At 56.6% G+C, this 15,684-nt stretch overlaps 68 pseudogenes; all 68 read left to right on the plus strand.

The window, feature by feature from the left end:
* LOC136598490 (5S ribosomal RNA) lies at positions 1–119 on the plus strand (annotated as a pseudogene).
* Positions 120–199: 80 nt separating this feature from the next.
* On the plus strand, positions 200–318 carry LOC136598497 (5S ribosomal RNA; annotated as a pseudogene).
* Positions 319–398: 80 nt separating this feature from the next.
* On the plus strand, positions 399–517 carry LOC136598382 (5S ribosomal RNA; annotated as a pseudogene).
* An 80-nt stretch (positions 518–597) lies between these two features.
* Positions 598–716, plus strand: LOC136598383 (5S ribosomal RNA; annotated as a pseudogene).
* An 80-nt stretch (positions 717–796) lies between these two features.
* Positions 797–915, plus strand: LOC136598472 (5S ribosomal RNA; annotated as a pseudogene).
* Positions 916–995: 80 nt separating this feature from the next.
* On the plus strand, positions 996–1,114 carry LOC136598547 (5S ribosomal RNA; annotated as a pseudogene).
* Positions 1,115–1,194: 80 nt separating this feature from the next.
* Positions 1,195–1,313, plus strand: LOC136598566 (5S ribosomal RNA; annotated as a pseudogene).
* Positions 1,314–1,393: 80 nt separating this feature from the next.
* On the plus strand, positions 1,394–1,512 carry LOC136598384 (5S ribosomal RNA; annotated as a pseudogene).
* Positions 1,513–1,791: 279 nt separating this feature from the next.
* Positions 1,792–1,910, plus strand: LOC136598589 (5S ribosomal RNA; annotated as a pseudogene).
* Positions 1,911–1,990: 80 nt separating this feature from the next.
* Positions 1,991–2,109, plus strand: LOC136598601 (5S ribosomal RNA; annotated as a pseudogene).
* Positions 2,110–2,189: 80 nt separating this feature from the next.
* On the plus strand, positions 2,190–2,308 carry LOC136598613 (5S ribosomal RNA; annotated as a pseudogene).
* Positions 2,309–2,388: 80 nt separating this feature from the next.
* LOC136598509 (5S ribosomal RNA) lies at positions 2,389–2,507 on the plus strand (annotated as a pseudogene).
* An 80-nt stretch (positions 2,508–2,587) lies between these two features.
* LOC136598385 (5S ribosomal RNA) lies at positions 2,588–2,706 on the plus strand (annotated as a pseudogene).
* An 80-nt stretch (positions 2,707–2,786) lies between these two features.
* LOC136598388 (5S ribosomal RNA) lies at positions 2,787–2,905 on the plus strand (annotated as a pseudogene).
* An 80-nt stretch (positions 2,906–2,985) lies between these two features.
* On the plus strand, positions 2,986–3,104 carry LOC136598569 (5S ribosomal RNA; annotated as a pseudogene).
* An 80-nt stretch (positions 3,105–3,184) lies between these two features.
* LOC136598548 (5S ribosomal RNA) lies at positions 3,185–3,303 on the plus strand (annotated as a pseudogene).
* A 278-nt stretch (positions 3,304–3,581) lies between these two features.
* On the plus strand, positions 3,582–3,700 carry LOC136598389 (5S ribosomal RNA; annotated as a pseudogene).
* Positions 3,701–3,979: 279 nt separating this feature from the next.
* LOC136598374 (5S ribosomal RNA) lies at positions 3,980–4,098 on the plus strand (annotated as a pseudogene).
* Positions 4,099–4,178: 80 nt separating this feature from the next.
* LOC136598486 (5S ribosomal RNA) lies at positions 4,179–4,297 on the plus strand (annotated as a pseudogene).
* Positions 4,298–4,377: 80 nt separating this feature from the next.
* LOC136598575 (5S ribosomal RNA) lies at positions 4,378–4,496 on the plus strand (annotated as a pseudogene).
* Positions 4,497–4,576: 80 nt separating this feature from the next.
* LOC136598519 (5S ribosomal RNA) lies at positions 4,577–4,695 on the plus strand (annotated as a pseudogene).
* An 80-nt stretch (positions 4,696–4,775) lies between these two features.
* Positions 4,776–4,894, plus strand: LOC136598581 (5S ribosomal RNA; annotated as a pseudogene).
* Positions 4,895–4,974: 80 nt separating this feature from the next.
* Positions 4,975–5,093, plus strand: LOC136598549 (5S ribosomal RNA; annotated as a pseudogene).
* Positions 5,094–5,173: 80 nt separating this feature from the next.
* Positions 5,174–5,292, plus strand: LOC136598567 (5S ribosomal RNA; annotated as a pseudogene).
* An 80-nt stretch (positions 5,293–5,372) lies between these two features.
* On the plus strand, positions 5,373–5,491 carry LOC136598390 (5S ribosomal RNA; annotated as a pseudogene).
* Positions 5,492–5,571: 80 nt separating this feature from the next.
* LOC136598468 (5S ribosomal RNA) lies at positions 5,572–5,690 on the plus strand (annotated as a pseudogene).
* Positions 5,691–5,969: 279 nt separating this feature from the next.
* On the plus strand, positions 5,970–6,088 carry LOC136598457 (5S ribosomal RNA; annotated as a pseudogene).
* Positions 6,089–6,168: 80 nt separating this feature from the next.
* On the plus strand, positions 6,169–6,287 carry LOC136598495 (5S ribosomal RNA; annotated as a pseudogene).
* An 80-nt stretch (positions 6,288–6,367) lies between these two features.
* LOC136598391 (5S ribosomal RNA) lies at positions 6,368–6,486 on the plus strand (annotated as a pseudogene).
* Positions 6,487–6,566: 80 nt separating this feature from the next.
* On the plus strand, positions 6,567–6,685 carry LOC136598560 (5S ribosomal RNA; annotated as a pseudogene).
* A 478-nt stretch (positions 6,686–7,163) lies between these two features.
* LOC136598503 (5S ribosomal RNA) lies at positions 7,164–7,282 on the plus strand (annotated as a pseudogene).
* An 80-nt stretch (positions 7,283–7,362) lies between these two features.
* LOC136598387 (5S ribosomal RNA) lies at positions 7,363–7,481 on the plus strand (annotated as a pseudogene).
* An 80-nt stretch (positions 7,482–7,561) lies between these two features.
* On the plus strand, positions 7,562–7,680 carry LOC136598392 (5S ribosomal RNA; annotated as a pseudogene).
* Positions 7,681–7,760: 80 nt separating this feature from the next.
* On the plus strand, positions 7,761–7,879 carry LOC136598399 (5S ribosomal RNA; annotated as a pseudogene).
* Positions 7,880–7,959: 80 nt separating this feature from the next.
* LOC136598512 (5S ribosomal RNA) lies at positions 7,960–8,078 on the plus strand (annotated as a pseudogene).
* Positions 8,079–8,158: 80 nt separating this feature from the next.
* Positions 8,159–8,277, plus strand: LOC136598464 (5S ribosomal RNA; annotated as a pseudogene).
* An 80-nt stretch (positions 8,278–8,357) lies between these two features.
* Positions 8,358–8,476, plus strand: LOC136598532 (5S ribosomal RNA; annotated as a pseudogene).
* An 80-nt stretch (positions 8,477–8,556) lies between these two features.
* LOC136598393 (5S ribosomal RNA) lies at positions 8,557–8,675 on the plus strand (annotated as a pseudogene).
* Positions 8,676–8,755: 80 nt separating this feature from the next.
* On the plus strand, positions 8,756–8,874 carry LOC136598493 (5S ribosomal RNA; annotated as a pseudogene).
* Positions 8,875–8,954: 80 nt separating this feature from the next.
* Positions 8,955–9,073, plus strand: LOC136598394 (5S ribosomal RNA; annotated as a pseudogene).
* Positions 9,074–9,153: 80 nt separating this feature from the next.
* On the plus strand, positions 9,154–9,272 carry LOC136598510 (5S ribosomal RNA; annotated as a pseudogene).
* An 80-nt stretch (positions 9,273–9,352) lies between these two features.
* Positions 9,353–9,471, plus strand: LOC136598458 (5S ribosomal RNA; annotated as a pseudogene).
* An 80-nt stretch (positions 9,472–9,551) lies between these two features.
* Positions 9,552–9,670, plus strand: LOC136598395 (5S ribosomal RNA; annotated as a pseudogene).
* An 80-nt stretch (positions 9,671–9,750) lies between these two features.
* On the plus strand, positions 9,751–9,869 carry LOC136598396 (5S ribosomal RNA; annotated as a pseudogene).
* Positions 9,870–9,949: 80 nt separating this feature from the next.
* LOC136598527 (5S ribosomal RNA) lies at positions 9,950–10,068 on the plus strand (annotated as a pseudogene).
* A 478-nt stretch (positions 10,069–10,546) lies between these two features.
* On the plus strand, positions 10,547–10,665 carry LOC136598583 (5S ribosomal RNA; annotated as a pseudogene).
* An 80-nt stretch (positions 10,666–10,745) lies between these two features.
* Positions 10,746–10,864, plus strand: LOC136598411 (5S ribosomal RNA; annotated as a pseudogene).
* Positions 10,865–10,944: 80 nt separating this feature from the next.
* Positions 10,945–11,063, plus strand: LOC136598398 (5S ribosomal RNA; annotated as a pseudogene).
* An 80-nt stretch (positions 11,064–11,143) lies between these two features.
* On the plus strand, positions 11,144–11,262 carry LOC136598423 (5S ribosomal RNA; annotated as a pseudogene).
* An 80-nt stretch (positions 11,263–11,342) lies between these two features.
* On the plus strand, positions 11,343–11,461 carry LOC136598513 (5S ribosomal RNA; annotated as a pseudogene).
* Positions 11,462–11,540: 79 nt separating this feature from the next.
* On the plus strand, positions 11,541–11,659 carry LOC136598400 (5S ribosomal RNA; annotated as a pseudogene).
* Positions 11,660–11,739: 80 nt separating this feature from the next.
* On the plus strand, positions 11,740–11,858 carry LOC136598465 (5S ribosomal RNA; annotated as a pseudogene).
* An 80-nt stretch (positions 11,859–11,938) lies between these two features.
* LOC136598534 (5S ribosomal RNA) lies at positions 11,939–12,057 on the plus strand (annotated as a pseudogene).
* An 80-nt stretch (positions 12,058–12,137) lies between these two features.
* Positions 12,138–12,256, plus strand: LOC136598401 (5S ribosomal RNA; annotated as a pseudogene).
* An 80-nt stretch (positions 12,257–12,336) lies between these two features.
* LOC136598494 (5S ribosomal RNA) lies at positions 12,337–12,455 on the plus strand (annotated as a pseudogene).
* Positions 12,456–12,535: 80 nt separating this feature from the next.
* Positions 12,536–12,654, plus strand: LOC136598402 (5S ribosomal RNA; annotated as a pseudogene).
* An 80-nt stretch (positions 12,655–12,734) lies between these two features.
* On the plus strand, positions 12,735–12,853 carry LOC136598403 (5S ribosomal RNA; annotated as a pseudogene).
* Positions 12,854–12,933: 80 nt separating this feature from the next.
* LOC136598574 (5S ribosomal RNA) lies at positions 12,934–13,052 on the plus strand (annotated as a pseudogene).
* Positions 13,053–13,132: 80 nt separating this feature from the next.
* On the plus strand, positions 13,133–13,251 carry LOC136598499 (5S ribosomal RNA; annotated as a pseudogene).
* Positions 13,252–13,530: 279 nt separating this feature from the next.
* On the plus strand, positions 13,531–13,649 carry LOC136598460 (5S ribosomal RNA; annotated as a pseudogene).
* Positions 13,650–13,729: 80 nt separating this feature from the next.
* On the plus strand, positions 13,730–13,848 carry LOC136598404 (5S ribosomal RNA; annotated as a pseudogene).
* An 80-nt stretch (positions 13,849–13,928) lies between these two features.
* LOC136598405 (5S ribosomal RNA) lies at positions 13,929–14,047 on the plus strand (annotated as a pseudogene).
* Positions 14,048–14,127: 80 nt separating this feature from the next.
* LOC136598406 (5S ribosomal RNA) lies at positions 14,128–14,246 on the plus strand (annotated as a pseudogene).
* A 279-nt stretch (positions 14,247–14,525) lies between these two features.
* On the plus strand, positions 14,526–14,644 carry LOC136598407 (5S ribosomal RNA; annotated as a pseudogene).
* Positions 14,645–14,724: 80 nt separating this feature from the next.
* Positions 14,725–14,843, plus strand: LOC136598473 (5S ribosomal RNA; annotated as a pseudogene).
* An 80-nt stretch (positions 14,844–14,923) lies between these two features.
* LOC136598523 (5S ribosomal RNA) lies at positions 14,924–15,042 on the plus strand (annotated as a pseudogene).
* An 80-nt stretch (positions 15,043–15,122) lies between these two features.
* On the plus strand, positions 15,123–15,241 carry LOC136598409 (5S ribosomal RNA; annotated as a pseudogene).
* Positions 15,242–15,321: 80 nt separating this feature from the next.
* LOC136598502 (5S ribosomal RNA) lies at positions 15,322–15,440 on the plus strand (annotated as a pseudogene).
* The last annotated feature ends 244 nt before the right edge of the window (positions 15,441–15,684 follow it).

A 15,684-nucleotide genomic window follows, 5' to 3' on the forward strand; every position in this document is an offset into this window, starting at 1 on the left:
GTCAACGGGCATTCTAAGCTGAATGTGCCTGCTCTCGTCAGATCGCGGCCGCCAGCCAGCTTGAGGCCTGGCAAGTACCAGGATGGGTGACCGGCTGGGAATCCCAGGTCCCGTTGACTTTTAAGGCCGTGAGTAGGTTTCTTTCCTTTTCGGAGGTGCGTTCGCACTGCAGAAAGCCCATAGGAAAGGAGGAGGAGCTGTCAACGGGCATTCTGAGCTGAATGTGCCTGCTCTCGTCAGATCGCGGCCGCCAGCCAGCTTGAGGCCTGGCAAGTACCAGGATGGGTGACCGGCTGGGAATCCCAGGTCCCGTTGACTTTTAAGGCCGTGAGTAGGTTTCTTTCCTTTTCGGAGGTGCGTTCACACTGCAGAAAGCCCATAGGAAAGGAGGAGGAGCTGTCAACGGGCATTCTAAGCTGAATGTGCCTGCTCTCGTCAGATCGCGGCCGCCAGCCAGCTTGAGGCCTGGCAAGTACCAGTATGGGTGACCGGCTGGGAATCCCAGGTCCCGTTGACTTTTAAGGCCGTGAGTAGGTTTCTTTCCGTTTCGGAGGTGCGTGCGCACTGCAGAAAGCCCATAGGAAAGGAGGAGGAGCTGTCAACGGGCATTCTAAGCTGAATGTGCCTGCTCTCGTCAGATCGCGGCCGCCAGCCAGCTTGAGGCCTGGCAAGTACCAGTATGGGTGACCGGCTGGGAATCCCAGGTCCCGTTGACTTTTAAGGCCGTGAGTAGGTTTCTTTCCTTTTCGGAGGTGCGTTCACACTGCAGAAAGCCCATAGGAAAGGAGGAGGAGCTGTCAACGGGCATTCTAAGCTGAATGTGCCTGCTCTCGTCAGATCGCAGCCGCCAGCCAGCTTGAGGCCTGGCAAGTACCAGTATGGGTGACCGGCTGGGAATCACAGGTCCCGTTGACTTTTAAGGCCGTGAGTAGGTTTCTTTCCTTTTCGGAGGTGCGTTCGCACTGCAGAAAGCCCATAGGAAAGGAGGAGGAGCTGTCAACGGGCATTCTAAGCTGAATGTGCCTGCTCTTGTCAGATCGCGGCCGCCAGCCAGCTTGAGGCCTGGCAAGTACCAGTATGGGTGACCGGCTGGGAATCCCAGGTCCCGTTGACTTTTAAGGCCGTGAGTAGGTTTCTTTCCTTTTCGGAGGTGCGTTCGCACTGCAGAAAGCCCATAGGAAAGGAGGAGGAGCTGTCAACGGGCATTCTAAGCTGAATGTGCCTGCTCTCGTCAGATCGCGGCTGCCAGCCAGCTTGAGGCCTGGCAAGTACCAGTATGGGTGACCGGCTGGGAATCCCAGGTCCCATTGACTTTTAAGGCCGTGAGTAGGTTTCTTTCCTTTTCGGAGGTGCGTTCGCACTGCAGAAAGCCCATAGGAAAGGAGGAGGAGCTGTCAACGGGCATTCTAAGCTGAATGTGCCTGCTCTCGTCAGATCGCGGCCGCCAGCCAGCTTGAGGCCTGGCAAGTACCAGTATGGGTGACCGGCTGGGAATCCCAGGTCCCGTTGACTTTTAAGGCCGTGAGTAGGTTTCTTTCCGTTTCGGAGGTGCGTTCGCACTGCAGAAAGCCCATAGGAAAGGAGGAGGAGCTGTCAACGGGCATTCTAAGCTGAATGTGCCTCCTCTCGTCAGATCGCGGCCGCCAGCCAGCTTGAGGCCTGGCAAGTACCAGTATGGGTGACCGGCTGGGAAACCCAGGTCCCGTTGACTTTTAAGGCCGTGAGTAGGTTTCTTTCCGTTTCGGAGGTGCGTTCGCACTGCAGAAAGCCCATAGGAAAGGAGGAGGAGCTGTCAACGGGCATTCTAAGCTGAATGTGCCTGCTCTCGTCAGATCGCGGCCGCCAGCCAGCTTGAGGCCTGGCAAGTACCAGGATGGGTGACCGGCTGGGAATCCCAGGTCCCGTTGACTTTTAAGGCCGTGAGTAGGTTTCTTTCCGTTTCGGAGGTGCGTTCGCACTGCAGAAAGCCCATAGGAAAGGAGGAGGAGCTGTCAACGGGCATTCTAAGCTGAATGTGCCTGCTCTCGTCAGATCGCGGCCGCCAGCCAGCTTGAGGCCTGGCAAGTACCAGGATGGGTGACCGGCTGGGAATCCCAGGTCCCGTTGACTTTTAAGGCCGTGAGTAGGTTTCTTTCCTTTTCGGAGGTGCGTTCACACTGCAGAAAGCCCATAGGAAAGGAGGAGGAGCTGTCAACGGGCATTCTAAGCTGAATGTGCCTGCTCTCGTCAGATCGCGGCCGCCAGCCAGCTTGAGGCCTGGCAAGTACCAGGATGGGTGACCGGCTGGGAATCCCAGGTCCCGTTGACTTTTAAGGCCGTGAGTAGGTTTCTTTCCTTTTCGGAGGTGCGTTCACACTGCAGAAAGCCCATAGGAAAGGAGGAGGAGCTGTCAACGGGCATTCTGAGCTGAATGTGCCTGCTCTCGTCAGATCGCGGCCGCCAGCCAGCTTGAGGCCTGGCAAGTACCAGGATGGGTGACCGGCTGGGAATCCCAGGTCCCGTTGACTTTTAAGGCCGTGAGTAGGTTTCTTTCCTTTTCGGAGGTGCGTTCACACTGCAGAAAGCCCATAGGAAAGGAGGAGGAGCTGTCAACGGGCATTCTAAGCTGAATGTGCCTGCTCTCGTCAGATCGCGGCCGCCAGCCAGCTTGAGGCCTGGCAAGTACCAGTATGGGTGACCGGCTGGGAATCCCAGGTCCCGTTGACTTTTAAGGCCGTGAGTAGGTTTCTTTCCGTTTCGGAGGTGCGTGCGCACTGCAGAAAGCCCATAGGAAAGGAGGAGGAGCTGTCAACGGGCATTCTAAGCTGAATGTGCCTGCTCTCGTCAGATCGCGGCCGCCAGCCAGCTTGAGGCCTGGCAAGTACCAGTATGGGTGACCGGCTGGGAATCCCAGGTCCCGTTGACTTTTAAGGCCGTGAGTAGGTTTCTTTCCTTTTCGGAGGTGCGTTCACACTGCAGAAAGCCCATAGGAAAGGAGGAGGAGCTGTCAACGGGCATTCTAAGCTGAATGTGCCTGCTCTCGTCAGATCGCAGCCGCCAGCCAGCTTGAGGCCTGGCAAGTACCAGTATGGGTGACCGGCTGGGAATCCCAGGTCCCGTTGACTTTTAAGGCCGTGAGTAGGTTTCTTTCCTTTTCGGAGGTGCGTTCGCACTGCAGAAAGCCCATAGGAAAGGAGGAGGAGCTGTCAACGGGCATTCTAAGCTGAATGTGCCTGCTCTTGTCAGATCGCGGCCGCCAGCCAGCTTGAGGCCTGGCAAGTACCAGTATGGGTGACCGGCTGGGAATCCCAGGTCCCGTTGACTTTTAAGGCCGTGAGTAGGTTTCTTTCCTTTTCGGAGGTGCGTTCGCACTGCAGAAAGCCCATAGGAAAGGAGGAGGAGCTGTCAACGGGCATTCTAAGCTGAATGTGCCTGCTCTCGTCAGATCGCGGCTGCCAGCCAGCTTGAGGCCTGGCAAGTACCAGTATGGGTGACCGGCTGGGAATCCCAGTCCCATTGACTTTTAAGGCCGTGAGTAGGTTTCTTTCCTTTTCGGAGGTGCGTTCGCACTGCAGAAAGCCCATAGGAAAGGAGGAGGAGCTGTCAACGGGCATTCTAAGCTGAATGTGCCTGCTCTCGTCAGATCGCGGCCGCCAGCCAGCTTGAGGCCTGGCAAGTACCAGTATGGGTGACCGGCTGGGAATCCCAGGTCCCGTTGACTTTTAAGGCCGTGAGTAGGTTTCTTTCCGTTTCGGAGGTGCGTTCGCACTGCAGAAAGCCCATAGGAAAGGAGGAGGAGCTGTCAACGGGCATTCTAAGCTGAATGTGCCTCCTCTCGTCAGATCGCGGCCGCCAGCCAGCTTGAGGCCTGGCAAGTACCAGTATGGGTGACCGGCTGGGAAACCCAGGTCCCGTTGACTTTTAAGGCCGTGAGTAGGTTTCTTTCCGTTTCGGAGGTGCGTTCGCACTGCAGAAAGCCCATAGGAAAGGAGGAGGAGCTGTCAACGGGCATTCTAAGCTGAATGTGCCTGCTCTCGTCAGATCGCGGCCGCCAGCCAGCTTGAGGCCTGGCAAGTACCAGGATGGGTGACCGGCTGGGAATCCCAGGTCCCGTTGACTTTTAAGGCCGTGAGTAGGTTTCTTTCCGTTTCGGAGGTGCGTTCGCACTGCAGAAAGCCCATAGGAAAGGAGGAGGAGCTGTCAACGGGCATTCTAAGCTGAATGTGCCTGCTCTCGTCAGATCGCGGCCGCCAGCCAGCTTGAGGCCTGGCAAGTACCAGGATGGGTGACCGGCTGGGAATCCCAGGTCACGTTGACTTTTAAGGCCGTGAGTAGGTTTCTTTCCTTTTCGGAGGTGCGTTCGCACTGCAGAAAGCCCATAGGAAAGGAGGAGGAGCTGTCAACGGGCATTCTAAGCTGAATGTGCCTGCTCTCGTCAGATCGCGGCCGCCAGCCAGCTTGAGGCCTGGCAAGTACCAGTATGGGTGACGGGCTGGGAATCCCAGGTCCCGTTGACTTTTAAGGCCGTGAGTAGGTTTCTTTCCGTTTCGGAGGTGCGTTCGCACTGCAGAAAGCCCATAGGAAAGGAGGAGGAGCTGTCAACGGGCATTCTAAGCTGAATGTGCCTGCTCTCGTCAGATCGCGGCCGCCAGCCAGCTTGAGGCCTGGCAAGTACAAGTATGGGTGACCGGCTGGGAATCCCAGGTCCCGTTGACTTTTAAGGCCGTGAGTAGGTTTCTTTCCTTTTCGGAGGTGCGTTCGCACTGCAGAAAGCCCATAGGAAAGGAGGAGGAGCTGTCAACGGGCATTCTAAGCTGAATGTGCCTGCTCTCGTCAGATCGCAGCCGCCAGCCAGCTTGAGGCCTGGCAAGTACCAGTATGGGTGACCGGCTGGGAATCCCAGGTCCCGTTGACTTTTAAGGCCGTGAGTAGGTTCCTTTCCTTTTCGGAGGTGCGTTCGCACTGCAGAAAGCCCATAGGAAAGGAGGAGGAGCTGTCAACGGGCATTCTAAGCTGAATGTGCCTGCTCTTGTCAGATCGCGGCCGCCAGCCAGCTTGAGGCCTGGCAAGTACCAGTATGGGTGACCGGCTGGGAATCCCAGGTCCCGTTGACTTTTAAGGCCGTGAGTAGGTTTCTTTCCTTTTCGGAGGTGCGTTCGCACTGCAGAAAGCCCATAGGAAAGGAGGAGGAGCTGTCAACGGGCATTCTAAGCTGAATGTGCCTGCTCTCGTCAGATCGCGGCTGCCAGCCAGCTTGAGGCCTGGCAAGTACCAGTATGGGTGACCGGCTGGGAATCCCAGGTCCCATTGACTTTTAAGGCCGTGAGTAGGTTTCTTTCCTTTTCGGAGGTGCGTTCGCACTGCAGAAAGCCCATAGGAAAGGAGGAGGAGCTGTCAACGGGCATTCTAAGCTGAATGTGCCTGCTCTCGTCAGATCGCGGCCGCCAGCCAGCTTGAGGCCTGGCAAGTACCAGTATGGGTGACCGGCTGGGAATCCCAGGTCCCGTTGACTTTTAAGGCCGTGAGTAGGTTTCTTTCCGTTTCGGAGGTGCGTTCGCACTGCAGAAAGCCCATAGGAAAGGAGGAGGAGCTGTCAACGGGCATTCTAAGCTGAATGTGCCTGCTCTCGTCAGATCGCGGCCGCCAGCCAGCTTGAGGCCTGGCAAGTACCAGTATGGGTGACCGGCTGGGAAACCCAGGTCCCGTTGACTTTTAAGGCCGTGAGTAGGTTTCTTTCAATTTCGGAGGTGCGTTCGCACTGCAGAAAGCCCATAGGAAAGGAGGAGGAGCTGTCAACGGGCATTCTAAGCTGAATGTGCCTGCTCTCCTCAGATCGCGGCCGCCAGCCAGCTTGAGGCCTGGCAAGCACCAGTATGGGTGAGCGGCTGGGAATCCCAGGTCCCATTGACTTTTAAGGCCGTGAGTAGGTTTCTTTCCTTTTCGGAGGTGCGTTCGCACTGCAGAAAGCCCATAGGAAAGGAGGAGGAGCTGTCAACGGGCATTCTAAGCTGAATGTGCCTGCTCTCGTCAGATCGCGGCCGCCAGCCAGCTTGAGGCCTGGCAAGTACCAGTATGGGTGACCGGCTGGGAATCCCTGGTCCCGTTGACTTTTAAGGCCGTGAGTAGGTTTCTTTCCTTTTCGGAGGTGCGTTTGCACTGCAGAAAGCCCATAGGAAAGGAGGAGGAGCTGTCAACGGGCATTCTAAGCTGAATGTGCCTGCTCTCGTCAGATCGCGGCCGCCAGCCAGCTTGAGGCCTGGCAAGTACCAGTATGGGTGACCGGCTGGGAATCCCAGGTCCCGTTGCCTTTTAAGGCCGTGAGTAGGTTTCTTTCCTTTTCGGAGGTGCGTTCGCACTGCAGAAAGCCCATAGGAAAGCAGGAGGAGCTGTCAACGGGCATTCTAAGCTGAATGTGCCTGCTCTCGTCAGATCGCGGCCGCCAGCCAGCTTGAGGCCTGGCAAGTACCAGTATGGGTGACCGGCTGGGAATCCCAGGTCCCGTTGACTTTTAAGGCCGTGAGTAGGTTTCTTTCCTTTTCGGAGGTGCGTTCGCACTGCAGAAAGCCCATAGGAAAGGAGGAGGAGCTGTCAACGGGCATTCTAAGCTGAATGTGCCTGCTCTCGTCAGATCGCGGCTGCCAGCCAGCTTGAGGCCTGGCAAGTACCAGTATGGGTGACTGGCTGGGAATCCCAGGTCCTGTTGACTTTTAAGGCCGTGAGTAGGTTTCTTTCCTTTTCGGAGGTGCATTCGCACTGCAGAAAGCCCATAGGAAAGGAGGAGGAGCTGTCAACGGGAATTCTAAGCTGAATATGCCTGCTCTCGTCAGATCACGGCCGCCAGCCAGCTTGAGGTATGGCAAGTACCAGTATGGGTGACCGGCTGGGAATCCCAGGTCCCGTTGACTTTTAAGGCCGTGAGTAGGTTTCTTTCCTTTTCGGAGGTGCGTTCGCACTGCAGAAAGCCCATAGGAAAGGAGAAGGAGCTGTCAACGGGCATTCTAAGCTGAATGTGCCTGCTCTCGTCAGATCGCGGCCGCCAGCCAGCTTGAGGCCTGGCAAGTACCAGTATGGGTGACAGGCTGGGAATCCCAGGTCCTGTTGACTTTTAAGGCCGTGAGTAGGTTTCTTTCCTTTTCGGAGGTGCGTTCGCACTGCAGAAAGCCCATAGGAAAGGAGGAGGAGCTGTCAACGGACATTCTAAGCTGAATGTGCCTGCTCTCGTCAGATCGCGGCCGCCAGCCAGCTTGAGGCCTGGCAAGTACCAGTATGGGTGACCGGCTGGGAATCCCAGGTCCCGTTGACTTTTAAGGCCGTGAGTAGGTTTCTTTTCTTTTCTGAGGTGCGTTCGCACTGCAGAAAGCCCATAGGAAAGGAGGAGGAGCTGTCAACGGGCATTCTAAGCTGAATGTGCCTGCTCTCGTCAGATCGCGGCCGCCAGCCAGCTTGAGGCCTGGCAAGTACCAGGATGGGTGACCGGCTGGGAATCCCAGGTCCCGTTGACTTTTAAGGCCGTGAGTAGGTTTCTTTCCGTTTCGGAGGTGCGTTCGCACTGCAGAAAGCCCATAGGAAAGGAGGAGGAGCTGTCAACGGGCATTCTAAGCTGAATGTGCCTGCTCTCGTCAGATCGCGGCCGCCAGCCAGCTTGAGGCCTGGCAAGTACCAGTATGGGTGACCGGCTGGGAATCCCAGGTCCCGTTGACTTTTAAGGCCGTGAGTAGGTTTCTTTCTGTTTCGGAGGTGCGTTCTCACTGCAGAAAGCCCATAGGAAAGGAGGAGGAGCTGTCAACGGGCATTCTAAGCTGAATGTGCCTGCTCTCGTCAGATCGCGGCCGCCAGCCAGCTTGAGGCCTGGCAAGTACCAGGATGGGTGACCGGCTGGGAATCCCAGGTCCCGTTGACTTTTAAGGCCGTGAGTAGGTTTCTTTCCGTTTCGGAGGTGCGTTCGCACTGCAGAAAGCCCATAGGAAAGGAGGAGGAGCTGTCAACGGGCATTCTAAGCTGAATGTGCCTGCTCTCGTCAGATCGCGGCCGCCAGCCAGCTTGAGGCCTGGCAAGTACCAGTATGGGTGACTGGCTGGGAATCCCAGGTCCCGTTGACTTTTAAGGCCGTGAGTAGGTTTCTTTCCTTTTCGGAGGTGCGTTCTCACTGCAGAAAGTCCATAGGAAAGGAGGAGGAGCTGTCAACGGGCATTCTAAGCTGAATGTGCCTGCTCTCGTCAGATCGCGGCTGCCAGCCAGCTTGAGGCCTGGCAAGTACCAGTATGGGTGACCAGCTGGGAATCCCAGGTCCCGTTGACTTTTAAGGCCGTGAGAAGGTTTCTTTCCTTTTCGGAGGTGCGTTCGCACTGCAGAAAGCCCATAGGAAAGGAGGAGGAGCTGTCAACGGGCATTCTAAGCTGAATGTGCCTGCTCTCGTCAGATCGCGGCCGCCAGCCAGCTTGAGGCCTGGCAAGTACCAGTATGGGTGACCGGCTGGGAATCCCAGGTCCCATTGACTTTTAAGGCCGTGAGTAGGTTTCTTTCCTTTTCGGAGGTGCGTTCGCACTGCAGAAAGCCCATAGGAAAGGAGGAGGAGCTGTCAACGGGCATTCTAAGCTGAATGTGCCTGCTCTCGTCAGATCGCGGCCGCCAGCCAGCTTGAGGCCTGGCAAGTACCAGTATGGGTGACCGGCTGGGAATCCCAGGTCCCGTTGACTTTTAAGGCCGTGAGTAGGTTTCTTTCCTTTTCGGAGGTGCGTTCGCACTGCAGAAAGCCCATAGGAAAGGAGGAGGAGCTGTCAACGGGAATTCTAAGCTGAATGTGCCTGCTCTCGTCAGATCGCGGCCGCCAGCCAGCTTGAGGCCTGGCAAGTACCAGTATGGGTGACCGGCTGGGAATCCCAGGTCCCGTTGACTTTTAAGGCCGTGAGTAGGTTTCTTTCCTTTTCGGAGGTGCGTTCGCACTGCAGAAAGCCCATAGGAAAGGAGGAGGAGCTGTCAACGGGCATTCTAAGCTGAATGTGCCTGCTCTCGTCAGATCGCGGCCGCCAGCCAGCTTGAGGCCTGGCAAGTACCAGTATGGGTGACCGGCTGGGAATCCCAGGTCCCGTTGACTTTTAAGGCCGTGAGTAGGTTTCTTTCCGTTTCGGAGGTGCGTTCGCACTGCAGAAAGCCCATAGGAAAGGAGGAGGAGCTGTCAACGGGCGTTCTAAGCTGAATGTGCCTGCTCTCGTCAGATCGCGGCCGCCAGCCAGCTTGAGGCCTGGCAAGTACCAGTATGGGTGACCGGCTGGGAATCCCAGGTCCCGTTGACTTTGAAGGCCGTGAGTAGGTTTCTTTCCTTTTCGGAGGTGCGTTCGCACTGCAGAAAGCCCATAGGAAAGGAGGAGGAGCTGTCAACGGGCATTCTAAGCTGAATGTGCCTGCTCTCGTCAGATCGCGGCCGCCAGCCAGCTTGAGGCCTGGCAAGTACCAGTATGGGTGACCGGCTGGGAATCCCTGGTCCCGTTGACTTTTAAGGCCGTGAGTAGGTTTCTTTCCTTTTCGGAGGTGCGTTTGCACTGCAGAAAGCCCATAGGAAAGGAGGAGGAGCTGTCAACGGGCATTCTAAGCTGAATGTGCCTGCTCTCGTCAGATCGCGGCCGCCAGCCAGCTTGAGGCCTGGCAAGTACCAGTATGGGTGACCGGCTGGGAATCCCAGGTCCCGTTGACTTTTAAGGCCGTGAGTAGGTTTCTTTCCTTTTCGGAGGTGCGTTCGCACTGCAGAAAGCCCATAGGAAAGCAGGAGGAGCTGTCAACGGGCATTCTAAGCTGAATGTGCCTGCTCTCGTCAGATCGCGGCCGCCAGCCAGCTTGAGGCCTGGCAAGTACCAGTATGGGTGACCGGCTGGGAATCCCAGGTCCCGTTGACTTTTAAGGCCGTGAGTAGGTTTCTTTCCTTTTCGGAGGTGCGTTCGCACTGCAGAAAGCCCATAGGAAAGGAGGAGGAGCTGTCAACGGGCATTCTAAGCTGAATGTGCCTGCTCTCGTCAGATCGCGGCTGCCAGCCAGCTTGAGGCCTGGCAAGTACCAGTATGGGTGACTGGCTGGGAATCCCAGGTCCCGTTGACTTTTAAGGCCGTGAGTAGGTTTCTTTCCTTTTCGGAGGTGCATTCGCACTGCAGAAAGCCCATAGGAAAGGAGGAGGAGCTGTCAACGGGAATTCTAAGCTGAATATGCCTGCTCTCGTCAGATCACGGCCGCCAGCCAGCTTGAGGTATGGCAAGTACCAGTATGGGTGACCGGCTGGGAATCCCAGGTCCCGTTGACTTTTAAGGCCGTGAGTAGGTTTCTTTCCTTTTCGGAGGTGCGTTCGCACTGCAGAAAGCCCATAGGAAAGGAGAAGGAGCTGTCAACGGGCATTCTAAGCTGAATGTGCCTGCTCTCGTCAGATCGCGGCCGCCAGCCAGCTTGAGGCCTGGCAAGTACCAGTATGGGTGACAGGCTGGGAATCCCAGGTCCTGTTGACTTTTAAGGCCGTGAGTAGGTTTCTTTCCTTTTCGGAGGTGCGTTCGCACTGCAGAAAGCCCATAGGAAAGGAGGAGGAGCTGTCAACGGACATTCTAAGCTGAATGTGCCTGCTCTCGTCAGATCGCGGCCGCCAGCCAGCTTGAGGCCTGGCAAGTACCAGTATGGGTGACCGGCTGGGAATCCCAGGTCCCATTGACTTTTAAGGCCGTGAGTAGGTTTCTTTTCTTTTCTGAGGTGCGTTCGCACTGCAGAAAGCCCATAGGAAAGGAGGAGGAGCTGTCAACGGGCATTCTAAGCTGAATGTGCCTGCTCTCGTCAGATCGCGGCCGCCAGCCAGCTTGAGGCCTGGCAAGTACCAGGATGGGTGACCGGCTGGGAATCCCAGGTCCCGTTGACTTTTAAGGCCGTGAGTAGGTTTCTTTCCGTTTCGGAGGTGCGTTCGCACTGCAGAAAGCCCATAGGAAAGGAGGAGGAGCTGTCAACGGGCATTCTAAGCTGAATGTGCCTGCTCTCGTCAGATCGCGGCCGCCAGCCAGCTTGAGGCCTGGCAAGTACCAGTATGGGTGACCGGCTGGGAATCCCAGGTCCCGTTGACTTTTAAGGCCGTGAGTAGGTTTCTTTCTGTTTCGGAGGTGCGTTCTCACTGCAGAAAGCCCATAGGAAAGGAGGAGGAGCTGTCAACGGGCATTCTAAGCTGAATGTGCCTGCTCTCGTCAGATCGCGGCCGCCAGCCAGCTTGAGGCCTGGCAAGTACCAGGATGGGTGACCGGCTGGGAATCCCAGGTCCCGTTGACTTTTAAGGCCGTGAGTAGGTTTCTTTCCGTTTCGGAGGTGCGTTCGCACTGCAGAAAGCCCATAGGAAAGGAGGAGGAGCTGTCAACGGGCATTCTAAGCTGAATGTGCCTGCTCTCGTCAGATCGCGGCCGCCAGCCAGCTTGAGGCCTGGCAAGTACCAGTATGGGTGACTGGCTGGGAATCCCAGGTCCCGTTGACTTTTAAGGCCGTGAGTAGGTTTCTTTCCTTTTCGGAGGTGCGTTCGCACTGCAGAAAGCCCATAGGAAAGGAGAGGAGCTGTCAACGGGCATTCTAAGCTGAATGTGCCTGCTCTCGTCAGATCGCGGCCGCCAGCCAGCTTGAGGCCTGGCAAGTACCAGTATGGGTGACCGGCTGGGAATCCCAGGTCCCGTTGACTTTTAAGGCCGTGAGTAGGTTTCTTTCCGTTTCGGAGGTGCGTTTGCACTGCAGAAAGCCCATAGGAAAGGAGGCGGAGCTGTCAACGGGCATTCTAAGCTGAATGTGCCTGCTCTCGTCAGATCGCGGCTGCCAGCCAGCTTGAGGCCTGGCAAGTACCAGTATGGGTGACCAGCTGGGAATCCCAGGTCCCGTTGACTTTTAAGGCCATGAGAAGGTTTCTTTCCTTTTCGGAGGTGCGTTCGCACTGCAGAAAGCCCATAGGAAAGGAGGAGGAGCTGTCAACGGGCATTCTAAGCTGAATGTGCCTGCTCTCGTCAGATCGCGGCCGCCAGCCAGCTTGAGGCCTGGCAAGTACCAGTATGGGTGACCGGCTGGGAATCCCAGGTCCCATTGACTTTTAAGGCCGTGAGTAGGTTTCTTTCCTTTTCGGAGGTGCGTTCGCACTGCAGAAAGCCCATAGGAAAGGAGGAGGAGCTGTCAACGGGCATTCTAAGCTGAATGTGCCTGCTCTCGTCAGATCGCGGCCGCCAGCCAGCTTGAGGCCTGGCAAGTACCAGTATGGGTGACCGGCTGGGAATCCCAGGTCCCGTTGACTTTTAAGGCCGTGAGTAGGTTTCTTTCCTTTTCGGAGGTGCGTTCGCACTGCAGAAAGCCCATAGGAAAGGAGGAGGAGCTGTCAACGGGAATTCTAAGCTGAATGTGCCTGCTCTCGTCAGATCGCGGCCGCCAGCCAGCTTGAGGCCTGGCAAGTACCAGTATGGGTGACCGGCTGGGAATCCCAGGTCCCGTTGACTTTTAAGGCCGTGAGTAGGTTTCTTTCCTTTTCGGAGGTGCGTTCGCACTGCAGAAAGCCCATAGGAAAGGAGGAGGAGCTGTCAACGGGCATTCTAAGCTGAATGTGCCTGCTCTCGTCAGATCGCGGCCGCCAGCCAGCTTGAGGCCTGGCAAGTACCAGTATGGGTGACCGGCTGGGAATCCCAGGTCCCGTTGACTTTTAAGGCCGTGAGTAGGTTTCTTTCCGTTTCGGAGGTGCGTTCGCACTGCAGAAAGCCCATAGGAAAGGAGGAGGAGCTGTCAACGGGCATTCTAAGCTGAATGTGCCTGCTCTCGTCAGATCGCGGCCGCCAGCCAGCTTGAGGCCTGGCAAGTACCAGTATGGGTGACCGGCTGGGAATCCCAGGTCCCGTTGACTTTGAAGGCCGTGAGTAGGTTTCTTTCCTTTTCGGAGGTGCGTTCGCACTGCAGAAAGCCCATAGGAAAGGAGGAGGAGCTGTCAAAGGGCATTCTAAGCTGAATGTGCCTGCTCTCGTCAGATCGCGGCCGCCAGCCAGCTTGAGGCCTGGCAAGTACCAGTATGGGTGACCGGCTGGGAATCCCAGGTCCCGTTGACTTTTAAGGCCGTGAGTAGGTTTCTTTCCTTTTCGGAGGTGCGTTCGCACTGCAGAAAGCCCATAGGAAAGGAGGAGGAGCTGTCAACGGGCATTCTAAGCTGAATGTGCCTGCTCTCGTCAGATCGCGGCCGCCAGCCAGCTTGAGGCCTGGCAAGTACCAGTATGGGTGACCGGCTGGGAATCCCAGGTGCCGTTGACTTTTAAGGCCGTGAGTAGGTTTCTTTCCTTTTCGGAGGTGCGTTCGCACTGCAGAAAGCCCATAGGAAAGGAGGAGGAGCTGTCAACGGGCATTCTAAGCTGAATGTGCCTGCTCTCCTCAGATCGCGGCCGCCAGCCAGCTTGAGGCCTGGCAAGCACCAGTATGGGTGAGCGGCTGGGAATCCCAGGTCCCATTGACTTTTAAGGCCGTGAGTAGGTTTCTTTCCTTTTCGGAGGTGCGTTCGCACTGCAGAAAGCCCATAGGAAAGGAGGAGGAGCTGTCAACGGGCATTCTAAGCTGAATGTGCCTGCTCTCGTCAGATCGCGGCCGCCAGCCAGCTTGAGGCCTGGCAAGTACCAGTATGGGTGACCGGCTGGGAATCCCTGGTCCCGTTGACTTTTAAGGCCGTGAGTAGGTTTCTTTCCTTTTCGGAGGTGCGTTTGCACTGCAGAAAGCCCATAGGAAAGGAGGAGGAGCTGTCAACGGGCATTCTAAGCTGAATGTGCCTGCTCTCGTCAGATCGCGGCCGCCAGCCAGCTTGAGGCCTGGCAAGTACCAGTATGGGTGACCGGCTGGGAATCCCAGGTCCCGTTGACTTTTAAGGCCGTGAGTAGGTTTCTTTCCTTTTCGGAGGTGCGTTCGCACTGCAGAAAGCCCATAGGAAAGCAGGAGGAGCTGTCAACGGGCATTCTAAGCTGAATGTGCCTGCTCTCGTCAGATCGCGGCCGCCAGCCAGCTTGAGGCCTGGCAAGTACCAGTATGGGTGACCGGCTGGGAATCCCAGGTCCCGTTGACTTTTAAGGCCGTGAGTAGGTTTCTTTCCTTTTCGGAGGTGCGTTCGCACTGCAGAAAGCCCATAGGAAAGGAGGAGGAGCTGTCAACGGGCATTCTAAGCTGAATGTGCCTGCTCTCGTCAGATCGCGGCCGCCAGCCAGCTTGAGGCCTGGCAAGTACCAGTATGGGTGACCGGCTGGGAATCCCAGGTCCCGTTGACTTTTAAGGCCGTGAGTAGGTTTCTTTCCTTTTCGGAGGTGCGTTCGCACTGCAGAAAGCCCATAGGAAAGGAGAAGGAGCTGTCAACGGGCGTTCTAAGCTGAATGTGCCTGCTCTCGTCAGATCGCGGCCGCCAGCCAGCTTGAGGCCTGGCAAGCACCAGTATGGGTGAGCGGCTGGGAATCCCAGGTCCCGTTGACTTTTAAGGCCGTGAGTAGGTTTCTTTCCTTTTCGGAGGTGCGTTCGCACTGCAGAAAGCCCATAGGAAAGGAGGAGGAGCTGTCAACGGGCATTCTAAGCTGAATGTGCCTGCTCTCGTCAGATCGCGGCCGCCAGCCAGCTTGAGGCCTGGCAAGTACCAGTATGGGTGACCGGCTGGGAATCCCAGGTCCCGTTGACTTTTAAGGCCGTGAGTAGGTTTCTTTCCTTTTCAGAGGTGCGTTCGCACTGCAGAAAGCCCATAGGAAAGGAGGAGGCGCTGTCAACGGGCATTCTTAGCTGAATGTGCCTGCTCTCGTCAGATCGCGGCCGCCAGCCAGCTTGAGGCCTGGCAAGTACCAGTATGGGTGACCGGCTGGGAATCCCAGGTCCCGTTGACTTTTAAGGCCGTGAGTAGGTTTCTTTCCTTTTCGGAGGTGCGTTCGCACTGCAGAAAGCCCATAGGAAAGGAGGAGGAGCTGTCAACGGGTATTCTAAGCTGAATGTGCCTGCTCTCGTCAGATCGCGGCCGCCAGCCAGCTTGAGGCCTGGCAAGTACCAGTATGGGTGACCGGCTGGGAATCTCAGGTCCCGTTGACTTTTAAGGCCGTGAGTAGGTTTCTTTCCTTTTCGGAGGTGCGTTCGCACTGCAGAAAGCCCATAGGAAAGGAGGAGGAGCTGTCAACGGGCATTCTAAGCTGAATGTGCCTGCTCTCGTCAGATCGCGGCCGCCAGCCAGCTTGAGGCCTGGCAAGTACCAGTATGGGTGACCGGCTGGGAATCCCAGGTCCCGTTGACTTTTAAGGCCGTGAGTAGGTTTCTTTCCTTTTCGGAGGTGCGTTCGCACTGCAGAAAGCCCATAGGAAAGGAGGAGGAGCTATCAACGGGCATTCTAAGCTGAATGTGCCTGCTCTCGTCAGATCGCGGCCGCCAGCCAGCTTGAGGCCTGGCAAGTACCAGTATGGGTGACCGGCTGGGAATCCCAGGTCCCGTTGACTTTTAAGGCCGTGAGTAGGTTTCTTTCCTTTTCGGAGGTGCGTTCGCACTGCAGAAAGCCCATAGGAAAGGAGGAGGAGCTGTCAACGGGCATTCTAAGCTGAATGTGCCTGCTCTCGTCAGATCGCGGCCGCCAGCCAGCTTGAGGCCTGGCAAGCACCAGTATGGGTGAGCGGCTGGGAATCCCAGGTCCCATTGACTTTTAAGGCCGTGAGTAGGTTTCTTTCCTTTTCGGAGGTGCGTTCG

The sequence above is a fragment of the Eleutherodactylus coqui genome, unplaced genomic scaffold (genome assembly GCF_035609145.1).
Source record: "Eleutherodactylus coqui strain aEleCoq1 unplaced genomic scaffold, aEleCoq1.hap1 HAP1_SCAFFOLD_581, whole genome shotgun sequence".
Lineage (NCBI taxonomy): Eukaryota > Metazoa > Chordata > Amphibia > Anura > Eleutherodactylidae > Eleutherodactylus > Eleutherodactylus coqui.